The sequence below is a fragment of the Grammomys surdaster genome, unplaced genomic scaffold (genome assembly GCF_004785775.1).
Source record: "Grammomys surdaster isolate TR1022 unplaced genomic scaffold, NIH_TR_1.0 344, whole genome shotgun sequence".
Lineage (NCBI taxonomy): Eukaryota > Metazoa > Chordata > Mammalia > Rodentia > Muridae > Grammomys > Grammomys surdaster.
In genome coordinates this window covers 591,114-609,521 of record NW_021604763.1, presented here as the reverse complement: position 1 = coordinate 609,521, position 18,408 = coordinate 591,114, and the positions used below count along the sequence as shown (strand labels likewise).

General features: G+C 43.2%; 1 pseudogene; it reads right to left on the bottom strand.

Annotated features, from left to right (window-relative positions):
- Positions 1–11,053: 11,053 nt before the first annotated feature.
- On the bottom strand, positions 11,054–11,176 carry LOC114630811 (annotated as a pseudogene).
- Positions 11,177–18,408: the final 7,232 nt, after the last annotated feature.

The window sequence follows — 18,408 nt, the reverse complement described above, 5'->3', positions numbered from 1 at the left end:
CCATATGCGTAAGAATGATTAAATGCTAAAAACATTTTTAAAAATGACTGTGTTGTGAGATAAACTTGGCATTGAGCTCACTGTATAGCCAAGGATGACTTTGAAGTCCTGAATTTCCTGCCGTGGCCTCCTCTAAGTGCTGGGATTACCAGCAAACACTGCAAAACCTGGCTGTCACCTCTTCCTCCTGAGATTTTCCTGTGTCACACTGTAGGACTCTATGGAACATGTTCAGAAGGGTGCCTAGGCAGATGTGCTGTGGACTTGCCATGGACCTCTGACCTCCATGGAATCTTGGCCCTATTCCCCATTTCTAGTCAGACTTTGCAGCAAACTCCATACCACAGAGGGACTTTGTGGGTTTTATGGCGCCCTCTTCCTGCGAGCAGCCCCTGCTGCCAGGCCATGAAAGAATCTCCTTGTTCATTTCCAAGCCACGTGCTGCCTGCTTCATTCCAAATGAGCGGCTGGCTCCTTCTGTCATCCGTTGGCTCCTTTGCTGAAGAGAATTCCTAGCTCTTCAGTGTTCATTAAATGTTCTTGTTCCCTATGCGGCCCCCCCCGCCCCCCCCCCCCCCCCCCCCCCGGCCCCCAGAGTTAAGCCGTGTCCCACCTGGTAAGAGCACAGGCTGGCGTTGAACTAATCTACCATAGCCCCCTCAGAGCTGGTTTACAGGCATGAACTACCACGTCTGACCAAAGTTAAGGATTTTAGAGGATAATACTCACTGTGCTCAGCATGGGGTTTCTGTGCTGCTTATTAACCGTAGTGAGATCTGTAATTAACGTCCTATGGTGTAGCCAGGAAGAAAACTCAACCACTGCTTTCTGTGACCTCCCTCACAACCCAGTCAGAGGAGTAGAAATAGTCAAAAGTCTTTGTTCTCTTTAGTGCTAAGATTTAGATCCTAAGTTGCCCCAGAGGTTCATTTGGTAAAGGTTTGGTCCCCTGCGCATAGTACCTGGTTGAGTCTTCTAGGAGGTGACAGGAAATGGAGAAAAATTAGAGCACTGGCTCTGTACTTGAAAATAGAGGAACCTCTCCTTTTTCTTGTACTCTCAAATCTATTCTCTCCAGATTTTTTAAAAGTTTATTTTATGTATATGAGTATACTGCCGCCGTCTTCAGACACACCAGAAGAGGGCATCAGATCTCATTACAGTCGGTTGTGCCACCATGTGGTTGCTGGGAATTGAACTCAGGACCTCTGGAAGAGCAGACAGTGCTCTTAACCACTGAGCCATCTCTACAGCCTTCTCCAGCTGTTTTTTCCCCACAGCCCCAGCTATGATGTTGAGCTTTGCCACCTAAAACAATGGAACCAGCTACCTACAGACAAACATCATACACAAAAAAAGGTCTGGAAACCTCAAGGAAAAAAAATAAAATTAAGCCGGGCAGTGGTGGTGCACGCCTTTAATTCCAGCACTTGGGAGGCAGAGGCAGGCGGATTTCTGAGTTCGAGGCCAGCCTGGTCTACCGAGTGAGTTCCAGGGCAACCAGGACTACACAGAGAAACCCTGTCTCAAAAAACCAAATATATATAATATAAATAATAATATAAAATAAAATTAATAGATGAATAAATAAGCCATGGTGTAACCAATAGTGCTTGCTTGAGAGATGGGAACAGAAGGGTCAGGAGTCCAGTGAAAGTCTCAGCTACATAGTTCAAAGCCAGCCTAGCTACACAAGAGCTTGTCTATACCAAGAAGGCTGGACACAAGCGCACACTCCTCCAATCTCAGCATTCAGGAGTCAGAAGTAGATTGAATTGGAGGACAGCCAGGGCTACATATCAAGACCCTAATACAACAAAACAAAAAGTATCACACCTCATGAATGGTTTATCTCTGGTACTTTTGTGGTTTGGGTATTTGCCAATAGCAGAGCTGATTGTCTTGGTGTGAAGTATGGGGCAGGTTTGAGTCCTCAGTGTGTTCTCTAGGTAACATCATAACAGCTTTTCTGTCCCCTAGTCTGCTACACTAAAAGTGATCATATTTAGAGGTCCACCACCAGCTGTTTTTTTGTTTGTTTGGTTTTGTTATTTTTGTTTATTTATTTATTGCTTTTTGAGATAAGGTCTTGTGTAACCAAGGCTAGCCTTAAACTAACTCCCCCTGCCTCCAAAATCCAAGTGCTCTGATTGTGTGTGTGCCTGGGTTGGACCTTTTTCTTTTATGATGTAGAGTGTAGTTTTGTTTTTGTGTTTTTCCCAAGACAGGGTTTCTCTATGTAGCTCTGGCTGTCCTGGAACTTGCTCTGTAGACCAAGCTGGCCTCCACCTGCCTCTGCCTCCCAAGTGCTGTGATTAAGGGTGTTGCACCACCACCAGCACCCAGCTAGAGTGTATTTTAAGGTACTAACACAGATCCCTGAGAAGGGATACCTGCCCCTACGTGCCATCTGCCAACACTGAGTATGAATGAGAGAGCAGGGGCTGGTTCTAGCTGTGCAGCTGTTTAGGGCTGTGTACTCAAAATGAGGCCCTACACTGATGGGGTGTTGTGGGGGGGGGTGCTGTAGTGTGAGTGTGTGAGTGGAGTGAGTGTGTATCACTGGGTATGTGAGTTAGTATGTGAGTGTGTGTGTGAGTATATGAGTGTGTGTGTGTATGTGAGTGAGTGGGTGGGTAGAAAAAGCAAAATGTAGAGAATTTTCCTTTGATTTCTGGGAATTATCAGGTACTCTAACAGGCATGCTGGTGCAGATGGCTAGAAGGACAAACAGCACCACTACGCAGATCATGTCTGTAAATAAGGAAATGACCACAGTACTTGTGGGTCAATGTCATCACAAAGAGACCAGGAGCTAGGCATGGTGGTACACACCTGTAATCCCAACACTAGGCAGGAAGAGTATTTACCTATGTGTAGCTACATAGTTCAAGGACAGATTGGGCAACAGGTGATAGCCTCAAAAAACAAAGTAGCTATGTATGGTAGCATACCTGTAATCTCAGCACTGAGGAAACAGTCAAGAGGATCACCAAAGTTTGAGACTAGTTTGATCTACATGGTGAGTGCTAAGCCATAGAGCAATACCGTGTTTCAGAATCATACAAGCAAAAAAATTAGGGCTAGCAATATAGCCCAAATGTAAAACACTTTGTCTAGCATGCACAAGGTCCTAGATTTAATCCCCAGCACAAACAAAACAACAGAAAACAACACTTCCCCCAAATAAGCCAGGACTATGGCACGCTCTTGTAATTCTAGCACTAGGGAGACTGAGGCAGGAAGGTTTCCAGTTGAGTTTAATTCTCATACCAGGTGCAGTGGCTGACACCAGCTCATACCCTAGTGCACATAGGCAGGAGGATCAGAGTTCAAGGTCAACTCTGGAGACAGAGGCTGAGGAATCTTTTAAGTTTGAGGCCAGCCTGGTCTACAGAGTGAGTTCTAGAACAGCCAGGGCTACACAGAGATACCCTGTCTGGGGAGAAAAAAAGTTGCAGGTCATCCTTGGCTTCATATCTCTCTCTCCTTCCCTCTTATCTCTCTCTGAACTCTATAGAATCATACATATCAGCCAGGCATGATCACCTATGTCATTAGTCATCAGAACTTGGGAGGCAGGGGCTGGAGAGATGGCTCAGCAGTTAAGAGCACTGACTGTTCTTCCTAGAGGTCCTGAGTTCAATTCCCAGCAACCACATGGTGGCTCACAACCATCTGTAATGAGATCTGATGCCCTCTTCTGGTGTGTCTGAAGACAGAGACAGTGTACTCATATACATTAAATAAATAAATAAATCTTTAAAAAAAAAAAGAGCATTGACTGGACTTCTAGAGGTCCTGATTTCAAATCCCAGCAACCACATGGTGGCTCACAACCATCTGTAATGAGATCTGATGCCCTCTTCTGGTGTGTCTGAAGACAGCTACAGTGTATTCATAAATAATAAATAAATAAATCTTAAAAAAAAAAAAAAGAACTTGGGATGCAGAGGCAGGCATATCTCTTTGAATTCCAGGTCTTTGAATTCTACAAAGAGAACCCAGGACTACACAGAGAAACTGTGTCTCGAAAAAACCAACAACAAAAATATAGTCATACATATTTATGCACATAGCAGAAACCTAAAATATTATCACTAGATTTGCCCATAGTTGGTATCTGGGCAGCACAGACACTTTTACCAACCTTCAGTTGAGTGCACTGGCACATGCCAGTAATCCAAGTATTATTTGGAAGAAACAGGAAAATTGCCATGCACTAGGTCGACCTAGACTTCAATAGCCAGGTTCAAACTAATCAGAGCTACATAACAAGACCCTAATTCTGTAACACGGACGGTGGAGGAAGGAGAAGGAAAGGAAAAAGAAAGGAGAGTTTAACTCTACTTCAAGGGTCTCCTTGAGGAGCTAGTCTATTTAGCATGTGTGGCCAATGAATCCATCACATTCCCAGTAGGGGGAGCCAGAACTTAACCAAATTCTAGAGGCATCTCTCCTGAATCAACACCTAGTAAGAGTGCTGAAGAAATTGTGCCCCCAAAGATCCATTATAAAACTCTTTGTTTCAAGGTGCACCTGAACTACCTCCCCAGCCCTACAAAACCCACTGCTAGGTCTGGGGGTGGGGGGCGAGGGGAGACAAAGCAAGCAGAGCTGTAGAACCAGATATTGAAGTTCTTGGGGCTGTAATCCCTAAACTAATCTTCCCTATGATTTCTGTATAGATGGATGTACAAAACCATGTATATATACACAGCCTCACAAAAATATGTATTTACAGCCGTATGGGAAGCCTGACATGATGACTTACACTTATAATCCCAATACATAAGTGCCTGAAATGGAAGGTGTCTTAGAGTTTTACTGGTGTGAACAAACACCATGACCAAGGCAACTCTAATAAGGACAACATTTTTAAAAAAGATTTATTTTTATATAAGTACACTGCGGCTGTCTTCAGACATACACCAAAAGAGTGCATCAGATCCAGTTACAGTTAGGAGCCACCATGTGGTTACTGGGAGTTGAACTCAGGACCTCTGGAAGAGAAGTTAGTGCTCTTAACTGAGCGATCTCTCCAGCCCTCAGGACAACATTTAATTAGGACTGGCTTACAGGGTCAGAGGCTCAGTCCATTATCATCAAGGCAGGAACATGACAGCATCCAGGCAGCCATAGTACAAGAAAAGCTGAGAGTTCTACGTCTTCATCTGAAGGCTGCTAGTGGAAGACTGGCTTCAAGACAACAAAGATGAGGGTCTTAAAGCCCACATCCACAGTGACACACCTACTCCAACAAGGCTACACCCTCTAACAGTGCCATTCCCTGGGCCAAGCATATACAAGCCATCACAGAAGGATCACCAAGACTTTGAAACCAATCTATGCTTCTCAAAAAAACACAACGGGCCATTGTAAAAAATACCAAAAGGAGATAACCACAAAGTTGTCTTGTGCTCTCCATATGTGCAACATGTCACACATGAGCCTAAACGTATCACATACAAACACATACACACACACACATCACAACATGCCAGATGGATACAAGGAATATACCTTAGGGCTAGAGTACTGTAATATAATAACAATAATGACAATAAGAAAATAAAGCCGCCAGGTGGTGGTGGCACACGCCTTTAATCCCAGCACTTGGGAGGCAGAGGCAGGCGGATTTCTGAGTTCAAAGCCAGCCTGATCTACAGAGTGAGTTCCAGGACAGCCAGGGCTACACAGAGAAACCCTGTCTCAAAAAAACAAAAAAAAAAACAAAAAAAAGAAAGAAAGAAAGAAAAGAAAGCCATGTGTATCTTTCTATGTAAGAAATGGGCTGTTACCCACTTCCATGAATGGAATTTTACAGGAATTACATTAGCAGCATCTGTATCTGCAGTTGATTCTCCTAGTAGTTGGTGGTTTGGGGTGATGTTCCTGTATTTTGTTTGCTTGATTTGGGTTCTTGGTAGTTTTGTTTGCTTGTAAAGGATCGATTTACTTAATTAACTATATTTATTTACTGGGGGCGGGGGGGAGTGTCTCTGCACGTGTTGAGGTCAGAGGACAAGCTGTGAGAGTCAGTTTTTTCCTTCCATTGTGTGGGTCCCACACAAACTCAGGTGGAACAAACTCAGGTGGTTAGGCTCGGCAGTAGACAGACACCCTCTGAGCCCTTCCCCCTCTCTTTGGGGGTCTCACTGTGTAATCCTGTCTTGCCTGAACTCACCATGTAAACCAGCCTGGCCTCTAATTCTCAGAGATCCTCCTGCCTCTGCTTCCCCATGTGCTGGGATTAAAGGTATGTGCCACTATGCCTGGCAATGATTCAGCTTTTTTGAAATAAATTTGTACTACAAATGGGCCTTAAAGTTGTAAATCTCCTGCCTTAGTCTCCCAAGTCTACTATGCCTGGCTCTAGGCAGCTGTTCAACTATAATAAAGCACTTCATTAAATCTCTCCAGACGGATTTGACCTTCTTTGATCAAGGAATGGAGTTGCTTCTGTAGGGCATTCTTCAGGCTTTGAACAACCAGAGTCATTTACTGAGATTTTATGGTGGATTTACAGTCCTGGGATGATGGTAGATCTCCTTCATTTTAACTCAGCCAGAGTAACTATGAGCACGAAGGAACAGAGGCACTGATTAGAGATAACTTTAATACAGAGCTTCAAGCCCTGGAGGCTCCCACCAGGCCCTTAACCAAACTCTGACCTGGAGCCTCATAATTCCTTCCGGTTGTAGTCTACCCTGTATAACCACGGTGGAGCAAGAGGCTAGCCACTAAAGGAAAGTAATTGGCTTCTCCATACGACTCAGGGAACCTGGAGGGAGAAATGGAAAACTGAGCTCCCGGAGAATCCATTGTCTCAGCAACTCTGAGGAGCAAAGCTGTCCAATAGGAACAAGGCACTAGGAAGCCAATCTGAGACTCACAAGAGGTACCAGCTACCACTGTGCAGAACTAGGCAAAAAGGTAATCAGAGTTTTGCCTCTGGGGATTACAGCACTAAAAGGTCCAATTGGGCTCCATTTGTTTTTGAGATCCGTGCTAATGTGTATGTTCTTCTCTATATCTTTCCCCTGTCCAGGTACTCTGTAGCTGGCTGAGGCTAAAGTCCATAGGAGATCAGTAGGCCTCTTCTCTAACAGGACAGGTCCAGGCCTGTAGGAACTGGTTTAACCTGCTTCCCTGAGTCAGCACACCACCTCAGATTACTTAGGCCTCTTAGGCCTCAGGGAAAGGAAGTAGGGGGGTTCTGAGTCTAGACCGGATATAGCCAAAGAGATCTCTATCTGGTTCTTAACCGTCTGTGCTTAACTTGGAAGTCATTGGAGAAGTGATTTTCTTTTTTCTTTTCTTTTTTTTTTTTTTCTTTTTTTGGTTTTTCGAGACAGGGTTTCTCTGTGTAGCCCTGGCTGTCCTGGAACTCACTCTGTAGACCAGGCTGGCCTTGAACTCAGAAATCCGCCTGCCTCTGCCTCCCAAGTGCTGGGATTAAAGGCGTGCACCACCACCACCCGGCTGGAGAAGTGACTTTCTAACTCAGGTCTTAGGCCATGAATCTGTCACCAGTTGCCACTGCCTTTTGTTTATTTGTTTTGTTGTTTTTTTGAGATAGAGTTTCTCTGTGTAACAGCTCTGTGGACTAAGCTGACCTGGAACTGACAGAGATGCTCCTGCCTCTGCCTCCCTAGTGTTGGGATTAAAGGCATGCACCACCACTGCTTAGCACCATTTTCAGTCTTAATCTCTCTTCCTCCTGTTTTGAACTCCTGGGCTCAAACAGCTTTCTGCCTTAACACCACAGTAGGCTAGTATTAATTTTTTCTTTTTTCTTTTTATTGGAGACTCAAACCCAGGGCCTTATGCATGGTCCTCTACCCAGCTCCATTTCAAATACTCGTTTTTATTATTTTTAATTTTAACCATGTATACGTGTGTCTTTGTACTGTGTGTGTGAATGTGGGTTCTATAGAGGCCAGAGATGTTGGATCCCCTGTAGCTGGAGTTACATGGGTCCTGGGAATTGAACTGATGTTCTCCAGAACAGCAATATGTATATTCTTAACTGCTGAGCCATCTCTCCTTCTCTCCAGCCCTGCCTCCCTGAGTGCTGTTTTAATTCCCTAGCCTCTGTTTCCTCCACCCATGACCACCAATATTCAGGAGAGACTTGAGCAGCCACAGAGGGTCAACCTTACCTACTGTAGACTGGGTCTCTCTCTCTGTCTCTCTCTCTCTCTCTCTCTCTCTGTCTCTCTCTCTCTCATTCTTTTGTTTTTGTTTTGTTTTGTTTTGTTTTGAGGCATGGTTTCTCTGTGTATTCCTGGCTGTCCTGGAACTTGCTCTGTAGATCAGGCTGACCTCGATCGAACTCAGAGACCTGCCTGTCTCTGCTCCCCTACTGTTGGAATAAAGGTATATAGTACCATCACCTGGCTAGATTTAGATTTCATGAAGGCAGGGCCTAAGCTGTTGTCTAAATATCTATCAACCTCTATGTATCTTCTATCAATCAACCGGTATCATCTATCTATATCTACCTATTTATTATCTACCTATATCTATCACCTTCCAATCTCTGTCATCTAGCTAGCTAGCTGATAGAGGCTCCCTGTGCAGCTCCTACTAGTCTGTAACTCACAGCAATGCTTTTGCCTCAGCCTCTCCAATGCTGCAATTACAGGTTGTAGCAGTCTCTGTTCATCCAGGAAGACTTGGCTCCCTACCCTTTAAGTTTTTAAAGTTTTACTGTATCTTACTTTCCCAGAAGTCGACTGTGTTATACACTCTAAGGCCGAATTAAGGTCGTACAGAGCAATGGAATTCGGCGAATGGAGGTGGAGACAAGCCTGGAATAGCAACCTTGGGAGGTGGAGGCAGGACCAGGTGGACAGGAGTAAGGAGAGGCTGGGAAGGCTGTGGTGTTTATCGCCTTTGAGTATCTCACCTTCCTGGGAGTCCCTGGACACCTGTCCCCTTTCCACTCCATCTCTCCTCCCTCTCTGCTGTCCCCTCTGACCCAGTAGCGATCTAATCTTTTTTCTTTGAAAAAAAAAAAAAAGTCCCCAAGGTATTGGGACAAATCTTGTAACCTTTTTATTTCTTTTTTTCTTTTCTTTCTTTTTTTTTAAATCAAGCTCACATCAGTTATCCATCCATCAATTTTTAGATATTGATAGGATGTACTAGAGATCTGTGAGCTAGACTTTGGGCAAGCTACCCAACTTCTCTGTGCTTCAGTTCCCTCATATATAAATATCCCCAGGAGAAGACGGAACTGTAAGGTAATATTCAGTTCTAAGTTCTACATGAGTCAGTATGTCAGAAAAAGCAGCGTTGGTAGAGAAAAGTCGAGAAATACCTCCAATACCTCCCTCTGTGCTACAATATGTATTTATTTTAAATGTAGTTATTTCCAAGAAATTCTCTAGCTATAGAAAATATGTTTTAAAATATTTTACTAAGCTTACTATAATTTATTATTATATTTGGGGGTTGGGATGTGCAATGGCACAAGTCAGAGACAACTTGAAGGAATCTTCCTCCTACTGTTTAGGTCCATGGGCCAAACTTAGGTCTTCTGCTTTGACAATGAGCATCTTTACTTGCAGAGCCATCCTCCAAGCTGGAAACCAACTTTTATTTTCTATCCAGCTCTGTTAGCATTTATCTTTTCCTGTTATAAAATGTCATGAAGCTTGGGTTTTTGTTGTTGTTTTGTTTTACTACTGATTTCTATCAATCAGGCTTCTACCTCTTCCTGTAATTTTGTTTTCTTTTTCCACTTCTCTCCATTAAAACTAAACAAAGGAAAGCAAAGGAAAAGGCATCCATCTCCCCTGGTGCTCCACTTAGCCCGAGAGAAGTTCCTGAACATTGCCATCTGGCCTGCTTCTGAATTACAGCAGCCACAGCTGGAGCTGACCCTCACCTGGTGCTGTCACTCAACACAAAAGAATCCTATCTGGAAACTTTTGGTTCCAAAGAAGTTTTCCCAGACTGAATGAGGCCAAGACTGACAAATAGTTTTAGCTTTGCTCTTTGAACTGAATCAACTTTGGACAGAAGCCACCTGGCTGTCTCCTGAGCCATCCTGGTGTCATATACCTGTGATTTCTGGAAAGGTACTTATAAACTAGAGGTAGGCTACAATTTCTTTAACTGGAGCTACTGATGACTTTAAGATTATTTACAATAAAATTACTTTGTTTCACAAAATAAAAAGCTGAGGAAGAGAGAAGGGTCTTGGTCACATGGCAAATTAGTAGCCAACCTAATAATAGTTAAAAGACCTTCCTCACCACACAGTGGTTGCACAGGCCTTTAATCCCAGTACTTGGGAGGCAGAGGCAGGCAGATTTCTGAGTTCAAGGCCAGCCTGGTCTACAGAGTGAGAAACCCTGTTTCAAAAAACCAAACACGCACACGCACATACACATGCACGTGCATGTGTGCAAACACAGTTTGAACTTCCAGCTCTTGATTTTTACCATTAATGAGAGCCATATTCCTTCAGCCAAAGCAGTTGACATTTTCCCTTTTGACCTTTTGGTTTTTTTGTTTTGTTTTGTTTTTAACTTTTGCTGCTGTGCACTTTTACACATTTAAATGTAATGCATTGTGAAAATAAATCTAGCTGTATAAAAATGAAAAGAAAAAGTTCTGTTCCAGCTGGGTTTTGTTTTGTTATAAAAATGTATTGAGTGTGTGTGTGTGTGTGTGTGTGCATGTGTAGTAAGTGCCTCCTTGTTGTCTATGGAGGTGAGAAGGTGGCATTGGATGCTCTGGAATTGGAGTTACTCATGATCATGAATAGATGCTGAAAACTGTATCCAAGTCCTCTGTAAGAATAGCAAGTGCTAGCCAGCCTTTAATCCCAGCACTTGGGAGGCAGAGGCAGCGGATCTCTGAGTTCGAGAGTTCGAGGCTAGCCTGGTCTACAGAGTGAGTTCCAGGACAGCCAGGGCTACACAGAGAAACCCTGTCTCGAAAAACCAAACCAAACCAAAAAAAAAAAAAAAAAAGAATAGCAAGTGCTCTTAACCTCCAAGCCATCTCTGAGGATCTCAATTGTTGGACAATCTACTGCCTCCAACAACCCACTCCCAGGTGGTCTCCCATCCAAGTACTAACCAGGCCTGACCCTGCTTAGCTTCTGAGATCAGACAAGATTGGGTTCAGGTGCGTTCAGGATGGTATGGCCGTAGACAACCCACTTTTTTTTTTTTAAGAGTGTCTTTCAGCTAGGCAATGGTGGTATACACCTTTAACCCAGCACTCAGGAAGCAGAGGCAGGTGGATCTCTGAGTTCAAGGCCAGCCTGGTTTACAAAGTGAGTTGCAGGACAGCTAAGTCTACACAGAGAAACCCTATCTTGAAAAACCAAAAACTAAATATATAAATAAAATAAATAAAAAGACTGTCTTTCAGGCCAAGTGTGGTAGTGTACGCCTTTAATACCAGCAATTGGAAGGCAGAGGCAGGCAGATCTCTTGAGTCTGAGGCCAGTGTGGTCTACATGGAAAGTTTCAGGGACAGCCAGGTTACATAGAGAGACTCTGCTTTAAACAAACAAAAAAAAGCAGGCAATTTGTGGAGTATGATAATGTGGTCTGTGAGGTACAGACCACAGTTCTAGGTTATCCAGGCCTACATAGTCAGACCCTATCTCAAAAAGAAAAATCTATTCTTTTACAAGTACTAGGCATGCACTTGATACCTATATATATATGCAAGCAAAACATTCTGACACATTAAATAAGCAAATCAAAACAATTAAAGTACACTTAAATTTGCATATCAAATGTTCCACAGAGGTTGATCATTGAAGGCTCAGTTGCCAGCTAATGGACTTTGGGGATGTAATTGGATTCTGAGGGACCCATTGTGATCAACGCACTCAGCCCTGATTTTATTCCTACCTTGGCTTTTGCCCATCAAGACACCAAGGGAAACTAGAATACAGGACATTGTATTACCTGACCTTTAAGGAATCTGGAAGCCATAAAGCCCTAAATAATATTTAGTTAGGACGGGGATGTCCTCAGTTGGTGCTTCCCTCGTATCCCTGAAGCTCTGGATTTAATCCCCAATACCATGTAAACTGGATGGATGGTACTTTCCTATAATTTCACTTTAGTGGAGGTGGTGGCAAGAAAAAAGAGAAATTCAAGGTCCTCCTTGGCTTTATAAGAAGTAAAAAAAAAAAAAAAAAAAAAAAGGCAAAAGCCAACATAAGCTACATGGGGCTGTTTCAAAGAGGGGGCAGGGAGTAGGCCATAGACATGGCTCTGCAGTTAGGAACAGTCATTTCCAGAGGACACAGACTCAGTTCTCAGCACCCACATGGTAGCTCATGATCATCTGTAACTCCAGTTCCAGGCTATCCAATGCCTTCTGACCTAAGAGGGCATCAGGCATGTGCCTGTACATGTACATGCAAGTAGAAAAAACACTCATACACATAAAATAAATTTAAGAAAAGGTTTAGCAATCCTCCCAATACGAGGACTATAGCGTGTATCAGTACATGGGTCGTGAGCCTTGGTTTTTAAGGACCTGATACTAATTGGAGGTCAGTCAATCAAAGCCTGGGGGCCATAGATGATCGGGATTGTGGAACTCACTTCTGATACCTACAAAGTCATACTTAAATCGTGATGATACTGAAACCCAGGAGAAGCTGAGGCAGAAGGATAGAGACCTCTAAGCCAGCATGTTCTGCTTCGCAAGTTTAAGGATAGGACTACATAGAGAGACCCTGACTCAATAATATAAAGTAAAATAAAATAAAATAAAATAAAATGAATCGAGAGAAGCTTCCCTGAATACCTGTCATCAGCAACAATGGCCCGTAAATATGGCATCCTGCACAGGGTGCTACCCCCAGTCTCAACTGACTGCACTGAGGTTCCACAGCTCCGTGTCCCATAGTAACCAGTGAGCCATAGCTTTCCTTGGGTTAACAAGTTCAGCTGAGGTCTTTAAAATGTCTCAGGAATTTGTACTTGAGAAGAGACAACTTGACATAGCAAAAATCTTTTCAAATTTTTATTTATTTTTTGTTTGTTATTTAGGTTTTTTGAGACAGGGTTTCCCTGTGTAATAGCCCCGGCTGTCCTGGAACTCCCTTTGTAGACCAGGTTGGCTGTGAACTCATACTCATAGAGCTCCACCTGTTTGTGCCTCCAGAGTGCTGGGATTAAAGGCATGAGCCACCATGCCTGGCTTTTTAAAAAAATGTTATGTGTATGTGTGCCTGAGTGTGTGTGTGCATTTGGGCACACACATGTCTATGTATATATACACTACATATACATGGTTCTGATTTTGAGATGGAGTCAATTTTTCAAGTTTCATGTATGTATGTATGTATGTATGTATATGTGTGTGTATGTATGTATGTATGTATGTATGTATGTATGTATATGTGTGTATGTATGTATGTATGTATGTTTTTTTGAAACAAGGTCTCTACATAGCCCTAGCTGTCCTGGAACTCACTCTGTAGATCAGGCTGGCCTTACTTCATCAGAAGATTACCCTGCCCCTGTCTCCTGGGTGCTGGGATTAAAAGTGTGTGCTACCACACACACCTAGCTAAAAGGCTTTATTTTAAACATTTTTATGATTGCTTTTATGTGTGTGGGTGTTTTGCTTGCATGTGTGTCTGTGAGTTGCTTGGTACCCATAGAGGCCAGAAGAGGGTATTGAATCGCCTAAAACTGAAGTTATAGACAGTTGTGAACATGGGTGCTGGGAATTGAACCTAGCCCTCTGGAAGAACAGCCAGTGCTCTTAACTGTTGGACCATCCCTCTAACCCTTTTGACAGGGGTCTTATTCTGTAGTTTAGGCTACCCTGGAACTCACTAGGTAGCCTAGGCTACAATAATCCTCCTCCTTGGACTCCGAAGTACCAAAATGTAGCCGGTCTTTGCTACTTTGTGGGTTCTTCTTTTCCTCACCCTTTATCCACCCCCCCAACCTGTTTCACCCATTATCACTAGATAGGAAAGAAAGAAAGAAAGAAAGAAAGAAAGAAAGAAAGAAAGAAAGAAAGAGTAAAAAGAGAAAGGGAAAGGGAGAGGACACCCTGGTCTAATTTCTTTCCTTTTGTTTCTTCTTTGAACACGGGCATTAATAAACTGCAAGCAACTCCCACCTAGTGGGGCTCTAGCATTTATATACTCTCTGAAAAGTCCCCAGAATTCCAAACATCACACAATCATAGAAACTATCTGCAGCTGGCAACACCACACCTCTTCTAGAGCATGGGGCAAATCATAGTCAGCTGCTACAGACAGTCTGAAGCAGCCCCACATCCCACACCTGGGATTAGAATGAAAGCACCATTCTTACAACATTTCTGTGTTTTTTTTTTTTTTTTTAAGATTTATTTTTTTATTTTATTTATGAGTACACTGTAGCTGTCTTCAGACACACCAGAAGAGGGCATCCAATCTCATTACGGATGGTTGTGAGCCACCATGTAGTTGCTGGGATTTGAACTCAGGACCTCTGGAAGAGCAGTCAGTGCTCTTAACCGCTGAGCCATCTCTCCAGCCCCCTCTGTGTTTTTTTAAAGAAACCAAAACTCCAGATTTCTCACTACACTGGAATTATGGGTCAGACCACCATACCCCACAATAAGTGGATAATACACACAAACATGCATTCGTAAATACATATCTATCGTCTTGCTAGAATATGAATAATTTAAAGACATAGATTGATTCATTGTCTTTGTGACTCTGGCATTTATTTAGCAAACAGTTGCTTTTCCAAGGGGAAGGCATAGGGACAGGAATAACAGCTGCCCTTTCTGGTCTGCATATCTTTCTCTAAAATAAAGGTGAGTGAGCTAGGGCTGGGGGATGTAGCTCAGTTGGTAAGAGTGCTCAGCTATCATGGGTTTGATCTCAGAAACACACAACACCGGGTGTAGTAGTACATACCTATAATCCCAGCATTTGAGATGTGGAGGCAGAGAGATCAGAGGTTCAAGGTCATCCTGGTTACACATTGAAGTTTCAGGTCAGGATGGGATTCATGAGACCTTATTTCAAAAAGTCTAGTAAGTGGTTCACACATGTAATCTCAGCATCTGCAAGACCAAGGCTAGAGGATTGCTGACAGTTCCAGGCCCACTCGGCCTAAGATCCTGTTTTAAAACAGTACAAAGCTGGACATGGTAACCCACGCCTTTAATCCCAGCACTAGGCGTCAGAGGTAGGTGGATCTCTGTGAATTTAAGGCCAGCATGATTTAAATAGTGAAATCAAGATAGCTAGGACTGCATACTGAGATCTAGTCTCAAAAATAAAACAACAAAAATCAAGAAACACACACACATAAAAAAAGAATATTGTTTCCTTCCTACCAGGGAGCTGGAGATGAGTTCAGAGCTCACTTCCCACCAGAATGACCCACTTCACAATTTTCTCAAGAGTAGAGCTCATTGTCAGACAAGATGAGAGCATTGTGACTTATCCTAACTAACAGGCATTTGGTTTTGCCTTAGGCTGAAAACAGGTGTACCTACCCACTTTGTTCTTTGGCTCAGAACAGGTCTCAGTCTGCTGGGAGATTAGCATTTGTCTGGAGGAAAGTCAAGGTCAGACTAAACAGGTTGTCGAACCCCTCTATCTCTCCTCGAATACAGTTGTGCTTGGAATTACTCATTGCCATCAGGGCAAGTTTCTTCTGGCAGTAACATTTCAAGAATCTTAGAAATCCAACAGAAAAGTTTTGCACCCGTTTAAACACAGTTGACAAGTCAGTAGTCAGGGAAAATATTTTTTTTCTTTAGCGACCACAGCTGGCAGGAACCAGTGCCATCTCAGCAGCAGAGGATCCAAGGGCATGACTATCTCATCTCAAACCCCACCGCCACCTGTCACTCTGCCGTTAGAGTTTAATCCCCCAGTGTCTCAAGGAGACTTCTCTGCTTCTAGAGACCCCCTATTGACATTCTTATGGAAAAAGCAAGGATTAGTAACTGGAAGGGAATAAGTTCTTTAGCCTGACATGCAAAACACTGCACAGAAACTACCGACCCTATGTTTGTCTTACAGTACACTGACCCCCAAATCACTGTCCCTTCAGAAGACAAACTGAATTCTTTTCTGCCTGGGGCTCACACAGTTTCCCTGCCAAGAATGTCTGCCTGGAATATCTGCTAACCCATCCCCTCCCAGGCTTGCTTCTTTTTATTTAGCACACAGTAATTGTACTGTGAAGTATTACTTCAAGGCTCTTAAGATATTTTAACATTTGTTAACTGTGAATGTGTATGTGCACATACTTCATATAGAAGCGGAGGTCAAAAGATAACTTGTAGGATTCTGTTTTCTGCATTTGCCATGTGGGTTCTAGTGATTGAATTCAGGTGCCTGGCATGGTGGTAAGATCCTTTACCTGCAGAGCCTTCTCACAGGCCTTAATTATTTTTTTTGGTGCTTGTAAGGAAAGAACTTTTTTTTTTTTTTGGTTTTTCGAGACAGGGTTTCTCTGTATAGTCCTGGCTGTCCTGGAACTCACTCTGTAAACCAGGCTGGCCTCGAACTCAGAAATCCGCCTGCCTCTGCCTCCCAAGTGCTGGGATTAAAGGCATGCGCCACCACTGCCCGGCGGTAAGGAAAGAACTTGATTGATGGAATTATCTTCCTAGCATTCAGAATATATTCTTATTTGTAATAGTAGTTTCTTATAACTTTTCATGTGCATGTGGTGCTAGGCAGCAAACTTAAGGGCCTTGTACATAATAGGTAGCTCTCTTACCTAGCCCTGCTCCCAGCCCCATCAACGAATTTGTAGAGTCCATTCGTTTTCTGAAGTCTCTGACATGCATCATTTGCATGAGCCAGGAAATGTCCTACAAAGTAGGCAGAATATGTTTCCTTTACAAAGATGAAGAAGCAGGCCTGGAAATATTTGGGGATTTTCTTTTTAGTGGTAGGAGTTGAACTCAGGACTTCGCAGTAAGGATTAGTTAGGAGGGAATCTTCTGGCTTTTTAGAGAATTGAGATACTTTAGAGCCATTAGATTGTTTTGGGGAGGGACTGTCTTAGGGTTTCCATTACTGTGAAGAGACACTAGGACCAAGGCAACTTCTATAAAAGACAACATTTAATTGGGATGGTCTTACAGGTTCATAGGTTCAGTTCATTATCATCAAGGTGGGAAAATGGCAGCATCCAGGCCGGCATGGCACTAGAGGGGCTGAGATTTCTACATCTTGTTCAGAAGGCAAACAGGAGAGGACTATCTTCCAGGCAACTAGGAGAGGGTCTTCAAGCCCACCCTCATAGTGACACACTTTCTTTTTTTTTTTTTTTTTTTTTAAGATTTATTTATTTCATTTATATGAGTACACTGTAGCTGTCTTCAGACACACCAGAAGAGGGCATCAAATCTCATTACAGATGGTTGTGAGCCACCATGTGGTTGCTGGGATTTGAACTCAGGACCTCTAGAAGAGCAGTCAGTGCTCTTAACCACTGAGCCATCTCTCCAGCCCGACACACTTTCTTCAACAAGGCCACACCTATTCCAACAAGGCCACACCTCTTAATAGTGTCACTCCCTAGGCCAACCATATACAAACCATTAAAGAGGCTATTGTATCCAGGTCATAACTGTAATCAATGAAGTGTGTGTATTTGGTGGTATAAATGTGTTTGTCCATGTATGTAGCCTGGAGGTTGATTTCCAGATGTCTTTTTTGATTGGTTTTCTGAATATTCTTTTATTTACTTAGTTTCACTTTTATCTTTTGAGACTGTTACACTATGTAGTCCTGGCTGCCTGGAAGTTACAGTGTAGACTGTAGACTGGGCTGACCTCTAATTCATAGAGATCAGTCTGCCTCTGCCTCCCACAAGTGCTAAATGTGGCATTTACAACCACACTCGGCTTTTTTTTAAAAGAAATGGGGTTGTTAGGGGGTGGCTTAGTTAGGGTTTCCATTGCTGTGGAGAGACACCATGACCAAGGCAACTCTTATAAAGGAAAATATTTAATTGGGGCTGGTAGTTCAGAGCTTTAGTTCATTATCCTCATGGAAGGAAGCATGGTGAAAGAAGGGCAGGTGGACATGGGCCTGGAGAGGTAGCTTAGAGTCTTACATCCACAGACAGCAGGAAGCGAGAGCAAGACACTGGTTCTGGATTGAGCATTTAAAAACCCGAAGCCTATCTCTAGTGACAGAGTAACAAGGTCATGCCTGCTCTAGCAAGGCTACACTCCTAATACTATTCCCTAAGCCTTCAAAAGTGAGTCTACGGGGGCTCTTTTCCTCTCCTCTCTTCTCATTCCTTCCTTTCTCCCTTCCTTTCTCTCTCTCTCTCTCTCTTTCTCTATTTCTCTCTCTCTCTCTCCCTTTCTTTCTTTCTCTTTCTTTCTTTCTTTCTTTCTTTCTTTCTTTCTTTCTTTCTTTCT